The following is a 12,914-nucleotide window of genomic DNA, read 5'->3' on the forward strand; positions in this document are numbered from 1 at the left end:
GCTCCGTAGATCTTTTAAGGGGAGCGGACGAGGGAAATCGACTACAGCGGCGATCTTGCCAGGATCAGGTTATATGCCCTCTTTGCGGGCCATGTGGCCCAATACCAAAGCAGCATTTCTTTGCATTAGGCTGAAGCCCAGCGCGGGCAAGGCACGCTAATACTTCTTCCAGACGCTTATGGTGCTTCGAGAACGTGGACGAGAAGATGCCAATATCGTCAAGGTAGCAGAAGCACGTTTTCCATTTTAGGCCGCGGAGAACTGTATTCATCATCCGTTCAAATGTGGCCGGAGCATTGCACAGCCCGAACGGCATTACGTTGAACTCGTAGAGGCCGTCAGTTGGAGCGAATGCCGTCTTCTCTTTGTCCGACTCATGCAGCGGAATTTGCCAGTAAGCGGACCGTAGGTCCAGACTGGAAAAATACTCAGCGCCTTGAAGGCAGTCCAGAGCATTGTAAATGCGAGGCATCGGGTACACATCCTTTCGAGTGATCTTATTTAGCGCCCTGTAATCAACGCAGAAGCGCACTGAGCCACCCTTCTTCTCCACCAAGACGACAGGTGAAGACCACGGGATTGCCGAGGGGCGTATAATTTTGCGCTTGAGCATGTCGGCCACATTGTCGTCAAATATTTTTCTTTCTGATGGTGAGACACGTAATGGACGACGGCGAACAATGTCGGGGCCATTAGTTTTGTTGCAGTGTTCTGTGGTAGAAGTCTGCGAAAGAGAGTGGGAGCACGAGTCGAAGGAAGCTTGGTATTCAGAGAGCACGTCTAGAAGAGACTTTTTTTGGGATGGAGTGAGATCGGGGCTGATGACGGCACCAAGAAGAGGTGTGGGGGAGGCAAAAACTGAATTGGGTTGACACTGTGGAGTTACGGCAGGTGGGAGAACGGCGGCAATTTCGTCATTACTGATCCAATCGTGCAACCCTTAAACAGCAGAATTACGTCTGCTGTCGTATTCTGAACAGTAATGAGTGCAGTACCTTGCGTAAATCGGACAAGACCCACAGGGACTGTAATACCACGCGATAGCAAACGAGCAGAGGGCACCACAAGGACATCTCCCCCAGTAATGGCTCCAGCGGAAATCGACAAGATGTGCTCGCAGCTAGCAGGTATAACACAATCTGCTGTCACAGTCACTGACTCCGTTGAAGCGGAAACAATGAAATCTTCTGTATCCGAGATGTCGATGGGGGGTTGACGACATGAAATGATAGCAGACATCGAAGAGAGAAAGTCCCAGCCCAATATGAGCTTGTGGGCACAAGGAGAGAGCGCAGCACACAATATGTGGTAAGTAACTCCGGCAATCATAACCGTAACTTTGAAGTATCCTAAATGTGTAAGGGCACTCTCATTAGCACCGCGCAAAGATGGCCCTACGTAGGGAGTCTCCACTTTTCGTAAACGTGTACACAAATCGGCATGGATAATCGAAATGCTTGCTGCCGTATCAATCAAAGCTTGTACACAAATCCCCTCAACCTATACCGATAACATATTAGCTGGATGACCTGGGGGAATTTGAATTTTAGAAACTGGTGCAGTTTTCCCCAAAAAAACTGCAGGGCCTAGTTTCACGCCAATTGGTTAGTCTCATGAGAGACAGGGCGAAGAGTAGACGACGTGCGGCGATACGGTGACGGAGATCGGCGGCGCACTTCTCATGAATCGTGATGAAAGGCTGGTTGGCCAGGTGGAGACGACGAGCGTAGCATAGGAGGCGTATAGGACCATGGACGGTAACCGGAACCAAAACGGAAGTCATCCCGTTCGTTGACATCGTAGCCGCGTCTTTCGTCTTGCTGGTGTCGCCTGCAGAAACTATAGATGTGACCAGGGATTCCACAATAGTAGCACGTTGGCCGGCGAGTGTGGAGGTCCTCGCGGTTGTGTCGCCACGTCGGCTGGAAGGTCTGCGGGCGGGAGACCGCAGGAACGGCTGCCACAAACCCAGGGTGAGGCTGAGCAGCGATTGGCGCCAAGGGCAAGGGCGTTCGGCCTACGACTTCGCAGTACGACGGGTTGGTTGCCGCTGTCGGTAGAAGGGACGCCGAAAGGCAGGACATAGAAGCTAGCTCCTTTTGAACTATTTCACGAAGCCCAGGTGCAGGAGCGCTGCGACGAACGCTGGCACTGCAAAGTGATGGTTGGTTGCCGATCTCTTCACGAATGATGGCACGAATCATCGTGCGTAGCTCATCATTGGCGAGATAGGCAGGTGCCAGCGAGTCATTGTGTAGGCGGATGGATTGCAGCTCGTCCAATCGTTGACACGTCGCGACCACATGGGCTACCATTGCTGGGTTCTGCATAGCAAGAGCTGAAAATGCAAACTGGCCGATTCCCTTCATAATGTGATGCACCCGATCTGGCTCTGGCATATCCCCGTTGACCCGACGGCACAGCGCAAGAACGTCCTCTATATACAACGTATACGTCTCTTGGGCATGTTGCACGCGATCGTCCAGCTGTTTCTTCGCGGCGTCAGAACGAGCAGCAGATGAGCCAAATTTCTGGCGTATCTGCCCAGTGAAATCAGGCCAGTCAGCGATTCGGTGCTCGTTGTTGAAGAACCACTTCTTGGCTGCTTTGTCGAGGGACCACGAGACGTTCTGCAGCTTAGCGCGGTCGTCCCACCTGTAAAGGCGCTGACTCGTTCGTAGCAATCGATCCACTCCTCAATATCTTCGCCACGAAAGCCAGCGAACGATGGCAGGGTCGCGCTGCCGGGTCGTAATGATACACTGCGGCGGTGCCGGGTTGGCGGCAGTGTTGGCCAATTCTCGCGTCATGGGCATGGCTGGGCCAGGCAACCGGTGACCGGAACGCAGCTCCAGGAGTGGGACCGAAGAGGCACGAAGCGCGACCGAAACGCACCCTCCACCACTTGAGAGGGCAAGGTTCACCGGTTTGGCCGATGTTCGGGGCTACCGTTTATTCGGAGGCTCGAGCAGGGAACGCCGGATTACACACACCATGATGATGAGTATTCACAGAGATGAGGACGAAGTGCTACAGCACGTTCGCTAATGATGGTGATAATGTACAGATGAAGAGGAAGCACTGATGGCAGTCCGATGATCCCCCACCAAGACCGACTGTGCCAACCGGTGCTGGTAGATTGCCCAAGAATCTTCAAAGTATGTTTAAAATGTCGTAACTTCAGTACCCGTAATAAAAAAAGCCCGACAACACCCCTATGCCTCCTCTGGCGTTATAGACTACCGACCTATCTTTGTGTATTTCCTCAACGGGCCCCTCATTTTGTAACAATATATAAATATATGTATGGGTAGTCCGAGTGGCACTGGCTTACCATCCCCCAAACGCAGGAAACAAAAACACCTGAACATAAAATACCGCAGAAAGTGGAGGCTAAAGTAGCCCCGCCGGTAGCGTAGAGGTGATCGCACCAGACCAGTATTCTGGAGGTCGTGGGTTCGAATCCCACGTGGCAGGCATTTTTTCTCCACTTATCTTGAGCTTATACATCCTCCCCTTTGCTTTCCGAGGTCTTCTTGACTGCCAATTCTTATTTTCTGTCCTATTTTCATCGAGCCCCTGATTTCCTATTCAGATTCGCTACATATTTATATATATATATATCAGGGTGTCGAACCGAAAAAAATACCGGTTCGGTTACGGTTCGGGTTCGGGTGAAATAATTTCGTTCCGGTTCAGTTCCGGTTCGACAAAATCACGTGCCGAACCGGTTCGCTAACCGGTTCGGGAGCTTGAACCGGTTCGCGAACCGGTTCGATGATTTGAATTGTCACTGAAATTAGAAAAAAAAACATTTAGTAGTTTAAAGCGACAGTAAAGTCAAAACACAAACAAAAATTCAAAATGCTGCTGTTTCCCAAGGGCAGTGGCGCAATTGCAAAGCAAACTTTAAAAAATCACGAGATATTAGAAAAACAGATGGAGTGGTGACGATTTACTACCTACTTTCTCGTCCAGACTTTATGTTGTCCTAGCGATTATTCATAAAGCCACCGCCAAGAGATATGACGGTGGGATATATATTCTGCCCTTTCATTTTTTGGTGAAATCGCAATCGTCGCTATGGAATCGCCTATAACGCTTACCTTGAAGCCTTAAATTTAGGTCTGCGTACTGGCGTGTTGAAATATCAGCGCTTAATACCAATGGCGCACATTTTTTTTATATTTGTAACAAAACAGAAAAACCCTACTACAGGCACATAAATACTACCAATGAATTAGATCATTTGGTCACCCTGAATAATTTCTTAGCTGTCACCCTATTGAATGTGTTAGCCACACTTTTGTTAAAAGTAAGCTTTAGTTAACGCTCAGTCACTGCATTATTGCTCTGACCACTGCAATTCCTTTTGCGAAAGCTATACTGAATGTGTGCATTACAATCAGTATGTCATCGTACCGCCTGACCCCCGGCCATCATTCCGTGTGCTACATTGCGTAATCTTATAACAGATTATGCTGTTACAAAATGAAAGGGAAATTTTACGCGCGGAGCATGAGAAGAACTTTTTTGGGTAGGCGCTCTTTAATTCATCCACAGCAGTACTCCCCTCTGACCTGCATCGGTGGCTCAGTGGCTAAGGCACTGCTGAGCGCGAGGTCGCGGGTTCGATTCCCGGCCGAAGCGGCCGCTTTTCTGATGGAGGCGAAAAGCAAAAACGCCCGTGTGTACAAAATTTCGGCGCATGTTAAAGATCCCCAGGTGGTCAAAATTAATTCGAAGCCCTCCACTACGGCGCGCCTCATCGCCTGTGCTGGGTAGGCGCGTTAAACCCCACAATCAAATCAAATCAGTACTCCCCTCCGGATCGAGTAGCAGTAGAAGTAATGTAGCGAGTTGGGCAGTCAGTACAAGTGCACCTTAGAAAAAAAACCAGATCTGAAAGAGAAAAAACTGCAGAACAAGCAGAAAAGATGATCGCTCGGCGAATGGGAGAGTGTGAGGTACCGGCCGTCCTTTCTGCACGTGTCATCTGCTTTATTACTGTTGCTGCTTCCAAGACAAGGTCGAGGACTGCAGTTTCTTGCCAAGAGATTAAGTGCGCACCTTAACAGTTTTCCCTGACATATCTGTTGTTATTAGTACTTGTAAAAAACGGAGCTTGTCCACGGTACTGTCCCCAAAAATGGTCGTGGGTAAGGGACATCGAAGCCACTTTTGGTCAGCATCAAGCGGTTTAGCCACTGAGCAGCTCCTGCGGTCAAATTTGTCAAATATTACAATTTGCAGGTGTCGGACCTTTTAAAGAAATTATGAAATGGAAAAGGTTTGCACACATCGGGCTTTCGCTGCTGCACACTGGAGCACTCCTGCAGCCTGATTTCTCCACTAAAGTTGCAACTAGGGAAGGGCAAAATCGTTTTATATCCCCTGCAAGCTGCGGAGAATGACATTTCCTTTGGTCAGCTTCCACTACGCTCGCGCTTCCAGCAGCAACAGACCATTGCTACATTGGTGCTCATTCATTTCCCTTGTTGTTACATAGAGCGTGATAGTGTTCAATTGTCTGGAGGGGGAAGTGAGCGAGCAGGTACGAAGTTGATGGTACGTGAAAGAAAAAAAAGCCTGAATTGCATTGACTGTGCAATGTCAACAACAGAGGGTCGAACCGTTTCGGCATGAACCGGTAACCGTTATTTCTTTTTTCGGTTCAGTTCCGGTTCGGGTTCAGCGTGCTCAAAAAATAACGGTTCGGGTTCCGGTTCAGTTCCGGCAAAAATACCGGTTCAGTTCCGGTTTTCGGTTCGGTTCGGTTCCGGTTCGACACCCTGATATATATATATATATGTATATATATATATATATATATATATATATATATATATATATATATATATATATATATATATATATATATATATATATATATATATATGTATATATATATACATACATACATACATACATATATTTATATGTATATGAACAGCAGTGAGGCTAACTTATTTCTTAAAAACTGCTCCAATGGCTTCGACAGCGGAAGCTTCTTCTTCAGGGACATCTTATAATTAATGAAATACCCGCACACTTTGCGTGGAGGAATTTCTTCTCTCTCCCTCGGCCAGCAGAACGTTTCAAAGAAAATACACGTGAGAAAATATCAAATCCGGTCAGATCATGTGCGTGGTGCCTACAGGGAGAGGGTTATAAACTAGGTAGATGATGTTTATGATGCCGATTGTGATAATGATTATAAATATGATGACAAAAGAGCAATGCAATAAACACCGAGAAAAAAGAAAAAAAGAAGCAAAGAAGGTCTGCTGAAACGAGAAAACAGTGCAAGGGGGTGGACGGGGTGCGGCAAACGAAGTTTTGCGTAGGCTAGGTGCGGCGATAGTGAAGCGGAAACCTGCAAAAAAATTCACACAGTGTGAGGAAGAGGAGGTGGTGCAACTAAGGACACGGTCTCAGCCCGAAACTTGCTGCACGGATGGACGCATGGCCGACCGTTTGGAAGAAAGGCATTGCTTTTACTAATGAATCGGTGATAAATGTACCATGTTTGGTGTTTCAAAGTCCGTATTATGCCCACAGAGAAAGGCTCTAATGGCGCTAAGCGACAATCCACAAAGCGCTCGGACCGCCGAAGAGCCAGGGATCGTGTTACATAGGTGTCGGCTTAAAGATGTCGGGCAAGGCGAAGAGTGCTCCTTCCGTTTTCTATAAAGTCGGAGAGCAAAGCATATAGCAAGGCAAATGCGTGAATTTGAAAGGATACTTATCGCAGAAAACCTTTCAATTACGCCACCGGTTGCCATAAAACAACGCGAAAATTTTATGGTAAGACCAGAACTACTTTTACACGTTAGCCTCTCTCTTCTCAATAGTATCAGCGCCGTCAACGTTTATCGCGCACCACGTATAGCCACCGGTTACACGCTAGAATGTTAGGCTTCGGAAACTTTTTTGGGCAGCATTCTTCACTGTATACCCCCATTGCACGAGCTAATGCAGGGTGGTCCGGAAGGGTACAATATGATTACATACTGGGGGTGAACCCAATGTGTATCCGTGTGCGATAGTAAATAAACGTCTGTGGTCCTGATGCACAACGGCCTCTTCCGAGCCATGATTGATACCATGCATCAGCATTTTGAACGGATAAATAGGATACGATTCTTTGCATTCCAGGTCCGGTTTGGTTTTGAAAATTGTCTAGCAGAGAGACTATTTTTTTCGAATGAAAGTCTGGAGAAACTGATAAGTTCGTTCGTGTGTTAGCGTTAGCTCGAAGATTGTTAAAGTTCTTTTGCAAGACGGTTTCTGTTTATCTGGTCTAGTGCATGCCACAGTCAAGCAGGTAGACGGCGTTACGGCAGTAACAGTTTAAATGTAGTTTAATTTTGAATACGTAGTACCAGTAGTTTCCTGAAGCAGTAGTTGTGGTTGTCATACGTAAAGAGTTGTAGGTCGCTATTTCAGGGCAAAAAAAGGAGCCCCTGACAGGGCGACCGTTCGTCAGCAAAAGAAAGGAGATTCAATTCTGTGAGCACACCGCGAGACCCCGTGTCCTCGTGCGCACGAGCGGCTGTGCGCCCTGTCACGCCATGTCGCTGGTGCTGTCTCGCAAGGAGTGGCGCTCGATCCAGCGATGTCGTTAGAGCAGCAGCTGCAGGCTCCCCCGCGACATGTAGGGAGCACAGTTGGTCAGTGTGGGTGATGTGGTTTCCTACATTTATTTGGAGAGCGTAGACACGGCCAGAAGTGGAAGCGGCGAAGACGAGCTACCGTCCATGTGCGCAGTCGTTTTCGATGTCACTTCGGGCCGTGCCTAAGCTCTCTAAAGAAACGTAGGAAGCCACATGAGCCACACCGACCTAGTCTGCACCCAATTTGTGGTGATCCTGAGACGTGATTGGGTGTACCTCCACTGGAATTGTTTGAAGGGGTAGGATAGGACGAGTTGGGGGAGGGTGAATCAGTCCTAAGTAAGGTTGACGCGAGCTGCGGTCCTTGCATAGACGACAAGCGGATGTTTGCAGAAAGGGAGCTCCACGCACAGCCTTTTGTGACAAATGTCCGCTGGAGGTCCACCCCGGCATAATAAACTTTGGACTATTAAAATAATAAATTCTTATGCCACCATTGCGAAAAAGAAGTGAAGTTCCTGGACAGTACTGTTGTTCCATACAAAGTGGAAATTTAAAATCACACTTTTTATAAACCAACAGACAGGCCGCAGAATCTAGTTTTTAAAAGCCGTCACCCGAGATACTGGAAACAAAGGATCTTTGTAGGGCCAGCCACCAGGCTTAGAAGACTACGCAGTGATGATCCGTATTGCTTAAAGCTTATAGGCGAACTCAAGTATACCTTCATAAAGGAACCATCCCAAAGGCTCCCAAGTACAAAGCGTGTCAATCTGCATTTAATCTCAAAGGGGATGACGAGCTAAATAAACTGCAACAAAACGGCAGGCCGCCTGCCATAATAGTTAAATTTTCAAACGTCCTCTCTACTGTAACCATTACCTTGCGGAATTACTACACCATTTTAGCCAGTAACGACCGACTTGAAAAGGCCTTCGCGGAAGGCCTTTTTAAAATATATTTTATTGCGTGCCAATACAGGGCCTTCAAAGCAACCAATCGTAGCCAGCCGTTCCCGCCCCGGATGCAAGACCTGCAGGCACCTGCAGACAGACTGCATTGTAAAGAGCACAGCCAGTAATTACGTTCGCCAGAATAATTCGTTAAATTGCACTCTATAGAACAACGTGTATATGTTAGAATGCTCAATTGGTCACAAAAAGTATATAGACGAAACCAGTCAACCTATGAGCCTTTGTCTTAACAGTCACCGGGCAGATACTCTTAGCATATTCGCCATAGCCCTAGAGCGCCATTTCACCCGAACAGGCCACAATTTTGATTTTCCATATTCTTATATGTAACTTTAGGTCTCCTAGGGACAGAAAGTTCTATAGAGCCTGCTGAATGTATTGCGTCTAGGAGCAACTTCAAATCCTTGTGATATTAACAAGGAATACAGCATAAGGCATTGTATTGCTTGTACTTTCTTCAAAGAATATTACCCCTAATTCTGCTTCCTATGTGGTCACCTAATTCCTTTTGTTTTCATTTCTTAGATTCCAGTTTAGTGCGCGAACGCATCCCTCCAACCTTTTCATTGGAATGCCTTTTTATTTTTATTTTTTCTGAATTTTCTGCTCCGCTTTGTCCTGTACACGGTACGTGCTTCTAACTTTATCTTATTGTTTTCCAGCTTCAGAAAAGCCCTTTTCTAGGCATGGTGCTGTTGCCGACACCTGCAATTTCAGTTGTGAGGTTATTGCTATTGTTTGTTTTTATGTGTGTGTGGTTTTTACTGCGAAGGAGTATATGTCTAACCTCGTAGTTTTCATTACAGTGTCATCGATTTAATCGGCGCCGCTCTGGGATTCCTTCTCTGCCCCGCTGACACATCTTCTACAACTATTTTTACCTAGCCTCAAACAATGCCCCTTTTTAAAGTGGCGCAGTCGCCAGCTAACGGCGGTAGTACGGTTATCAGATGATTGCGGAAAATAAACAGAAGCACGGATGGGCATAAAAAATTATTTGAGGATTACCAGACTGCCTGATAGGAAATTTGTGCGTAGCGCGAGCTGCAGTCCTCTCGGTCACGGCGAATTTCTGCTACGTGTCCCATGAAGTGTTTGCGTGATCGGCGAACGTGAGGCGGCTCGCGCTACTCTGCTGCTACCTCGAAGTGTGTCGCCACATTCGGCCAGCATGCTGCAAATCGTGCTCGAACCTCCTACGCAAATGGCACGTCGTTCGGATTAGTCCCGGACAAGGCAGCAGCGAGCGGGTTGTTGCATATCGTGTTTGAACCACCCGCAACAACTTCACATGCATGTTTTGCATTAGCAGAGGATTGAACAGCGTCTGGGAAAAGTGTCAGAGGGAGGGCGCTCCTTGGTGGCGACACATGAGAGACGTGTGAGGGATAGGCAGTGAGAGAGATGACGTCGTAACCGCTCCTGTCGTACTCTACTTCACACAACGCTAGACACTCCTCTGTTTTCTTTATTTCGTCGCTGCTACATTTGCTCACGGCGTCCCGCGCACATAAAACACCGCTCCGTGAAGCATAGGAAACGGCTGCCTTTGGGTAGCCGTTTTAGTAGGAACCCCTCTGGCTTCCCCTAAAACGACCGAAACCCGCCGTCACCGTTTCCGGTCAAATTCACTTCTCCAAAAATCTGGGAATCCCTGCGGTTAGAAGAGAAACTTCCCCAGCTGGAACGCCGGCTTGAGGCCATGTTTCTTTTTGAGCTTAGAAAGCCTTCGTGGCGACATTTTCGCAGGTGTATTTTACGCCTTAGTATGCGCCATCACCGGTTGCTGGTATATGCGTGCATGGTTTGCGTGTAGAAAGAGGGGGACGTGCACGCACAGCTAGGCTGAATTCCGCCAGTGGTGAAATGCAAGTTGTGCTGGTGGGCGATGCAGATGTCGAAATTACATGGCCCATTGCGGTTATTTGGCTGTCCTCCTATATCAAGTGGTTCGGGTGTGGGTTGGTGTGCTAAGCAGACATCCTACACACACCGTAGGATGCACCTGAGGGGGAAGGAAAATAGACAGCCACTTGTTTGTACGCCAAAATGGAAGTAAAGGGATTCCAAGTTTTAAATATTTTTTTTGACTGATGCATGTCGTTTGTTTGAAGGACGAAGAGCAAGAAAGGAAGCGTTGGCCCTAACAGAAAAGCGAATGGGGGCAAAAACAATGGTAAACTGCTGGCGCCACCATTATTGCCTGATGTCAGCTCATTCAGTAGCGGCGAATCCCTCCCGGATGAACAGCAACTTGCCCCTCGGGCCGTGACGGCACGGGGGTTAAAAAGAAGGTCACCTTCACCCCAAGTAGTCCGAGTGGCGCTGGCTACCACTCCCAAGTACAGGAAACAAAAATACCTGAACATAAATACCCGAGAAAGTGCTGGGGAAACAGCTCCGCCAGTAGCGTAGTGGTTATCGCACCAGACCGGTATTCTGGAGGTCGTTGGTTCGGATCCCACCCGGCAGGCATTTTTGAACAACTTTCTTTTCGACTCAAACAATTCTTCATCTCATTCTACGACCCACCACAACTTCTCCTTTGCTTTCCGAGGTTTTCTTGACTACCAACCCTTATTTCCTGGCCTATTTCACGGAGCCCCTCATTTCCCATTTTCTGATTCGCCTATATATATATATATATATATATATATATATATATATATATATATATATATATATATATATATATATATATATATATATATATATATATATATATATATATATATATATATATATATATATATTTATATTTATATATATATATATGTATATATCTATATGTATGTATATAGGAAATGAGGGGCTCGTAAAACTAACACAGAAATAAGGGTTGGCTGTACAGAACACCTCGGAAAGCAAAAGGGGAGCAGATGTGGTAGGTCATTGAAACAGTTAAAGCATTTTTAAAAAAGAAAGCGTAGAAAAAATGCCCTCCAGGAGGTATTCGAGCACGGTTCCTCCAGATAACGGCCTGGTGCGATGAACACTAGGCTACTGGCGGGGCTAGTTTTCCCCTCCACTTTCCTGGGTATTTGTGTCAATCTAATATTTTGCTGTGCTTGGGGGTGGTAGCTAGCCCCACTCTGACTTCTAGGGATAAAGGGGACCTCCTTTTTAATCCCCGGGTCGTGACTCGAGTGTCTACGACATGTCGAGAGTGGTCGACCAGCGTTGAACCCTCTTAAGCTCCCTATGGCACCAACACTGACAGAACAGAGGCCTTCGCTATTCATGTAGCGAATCAGAATAGAAAAGGGGGGCCTCGTAGAAATAACACAGAAATATAGGATGGCAGTCCAGAAAACCTCGAAAAGCAAAGGGGAGGTTGTGGTAGGGCATTGAAACATATAAAAGATTTAGGAAAAAAAGTTGACCAAAAATACCCACCCGCAAGGTGGGATCCGGTGCGGATCCAACCGGGCGGCGTTTCTTATCTGCCTTCTTTCGTTCTTCCAAAAGCTTTTATCTATTTCAATGACCTACCACATCCTTGACTTTGCTTTCTGAGGTTTTCTGGACCGCAAACACTTATTTCTGTATATGTATATATATATATATATATATATATATATATATATATATATATATATATATATATATATATATATGCGGTGAATCGAAACTGGAGCCCCGTTTCTTCCGCTCTCGTGGTGGTCACTCGACAGTGGTAGTGCAGCCCCAGCCCTATCGCCCATTGTAGGTTGTCTGTCAGTAGAGGGGTGTTGCTGAGTTTAGAAGGGTTGATGGGTGTGTGGATGGCAGGCAGGGTGTCTTGGAAGAAAGCGGGCTTAAGGCGATCGAGGGAAACCACAGTCATGATCGAGGGAAACCACAGTCATGAAGATGCATGACGGCTTTAGCCGGACGGTGGAGATGCAGATGGTTTCACGTTTCTTTTCAATGAAGGAGATAGCGAAAAACCGCCGTGTGTGCATGTTGCCTGGCCCCTAAATACGAACACTGCTCGCTTGGTATGATATACTGCAGTTCACGGTCTGACTTTGGGTTTGCCCGATGAATGAACGTCCGGTTTAGTTATATCTGCTATCTATATCTGCTAGCTATTTTAGCTATATCTGCAATACTTTATTTCAAACTCTCCGCAGGCGTACTGTTTTGAAGTCACCGAGGGGTTTTGTATGTGGTTTGTATGGGTGTTTGTTATGAGGGGTTTTGTGCAACTTTTGCAATCCACCAATATTGCTTTTACAGAAAGATGAATGCGGGCGACATCATCAATAAATTCCACTCAACGTATGCCTGCACAAAATTTGACAATCATAGGAGTTCTTATTCAGTAAGACCACCGATTTAC

The 12,914-nt window shown here is 46.8% G+C and overlaps 1 non-coding gene across 1 annotated transcript; it reads left to right on the forward strand.

Moving 5' to 3' along the window:
- The first annotated feature begins 3,404 nt into the window (after positions 1 to 3,404).
- Positions 3,405 to 3,477, forward strand: Trnat-agu (transfer RNA threonine (anticodon AGU)). The gene has a single exon. It is a non-coding gene; the product is annotated as a tRNA-Thr (tRNA).
- The last annotated feature ends 9,437 nt before the right edge of the window (positions 3,478 to 12,914 follow it).

This window comes from Haemaphysalis longicornis, unplaced genomic scaffold (assembly GCF_048455015.1).
Source record: "Haemaphysalis longicornis isolate Haplotype H1 unplaced genomic scaffold, Haemaphysalis longicornis Haplotype H1 scaffold_11, whole genome shotgun sequence".
NCBI classification, from domain to species: Eukaryota; Metazoa; Arthropoda; class Arachnida; order Ixodida; family Ixodidae; genus Haemaphysalis; species Haemaphysalis longicornis.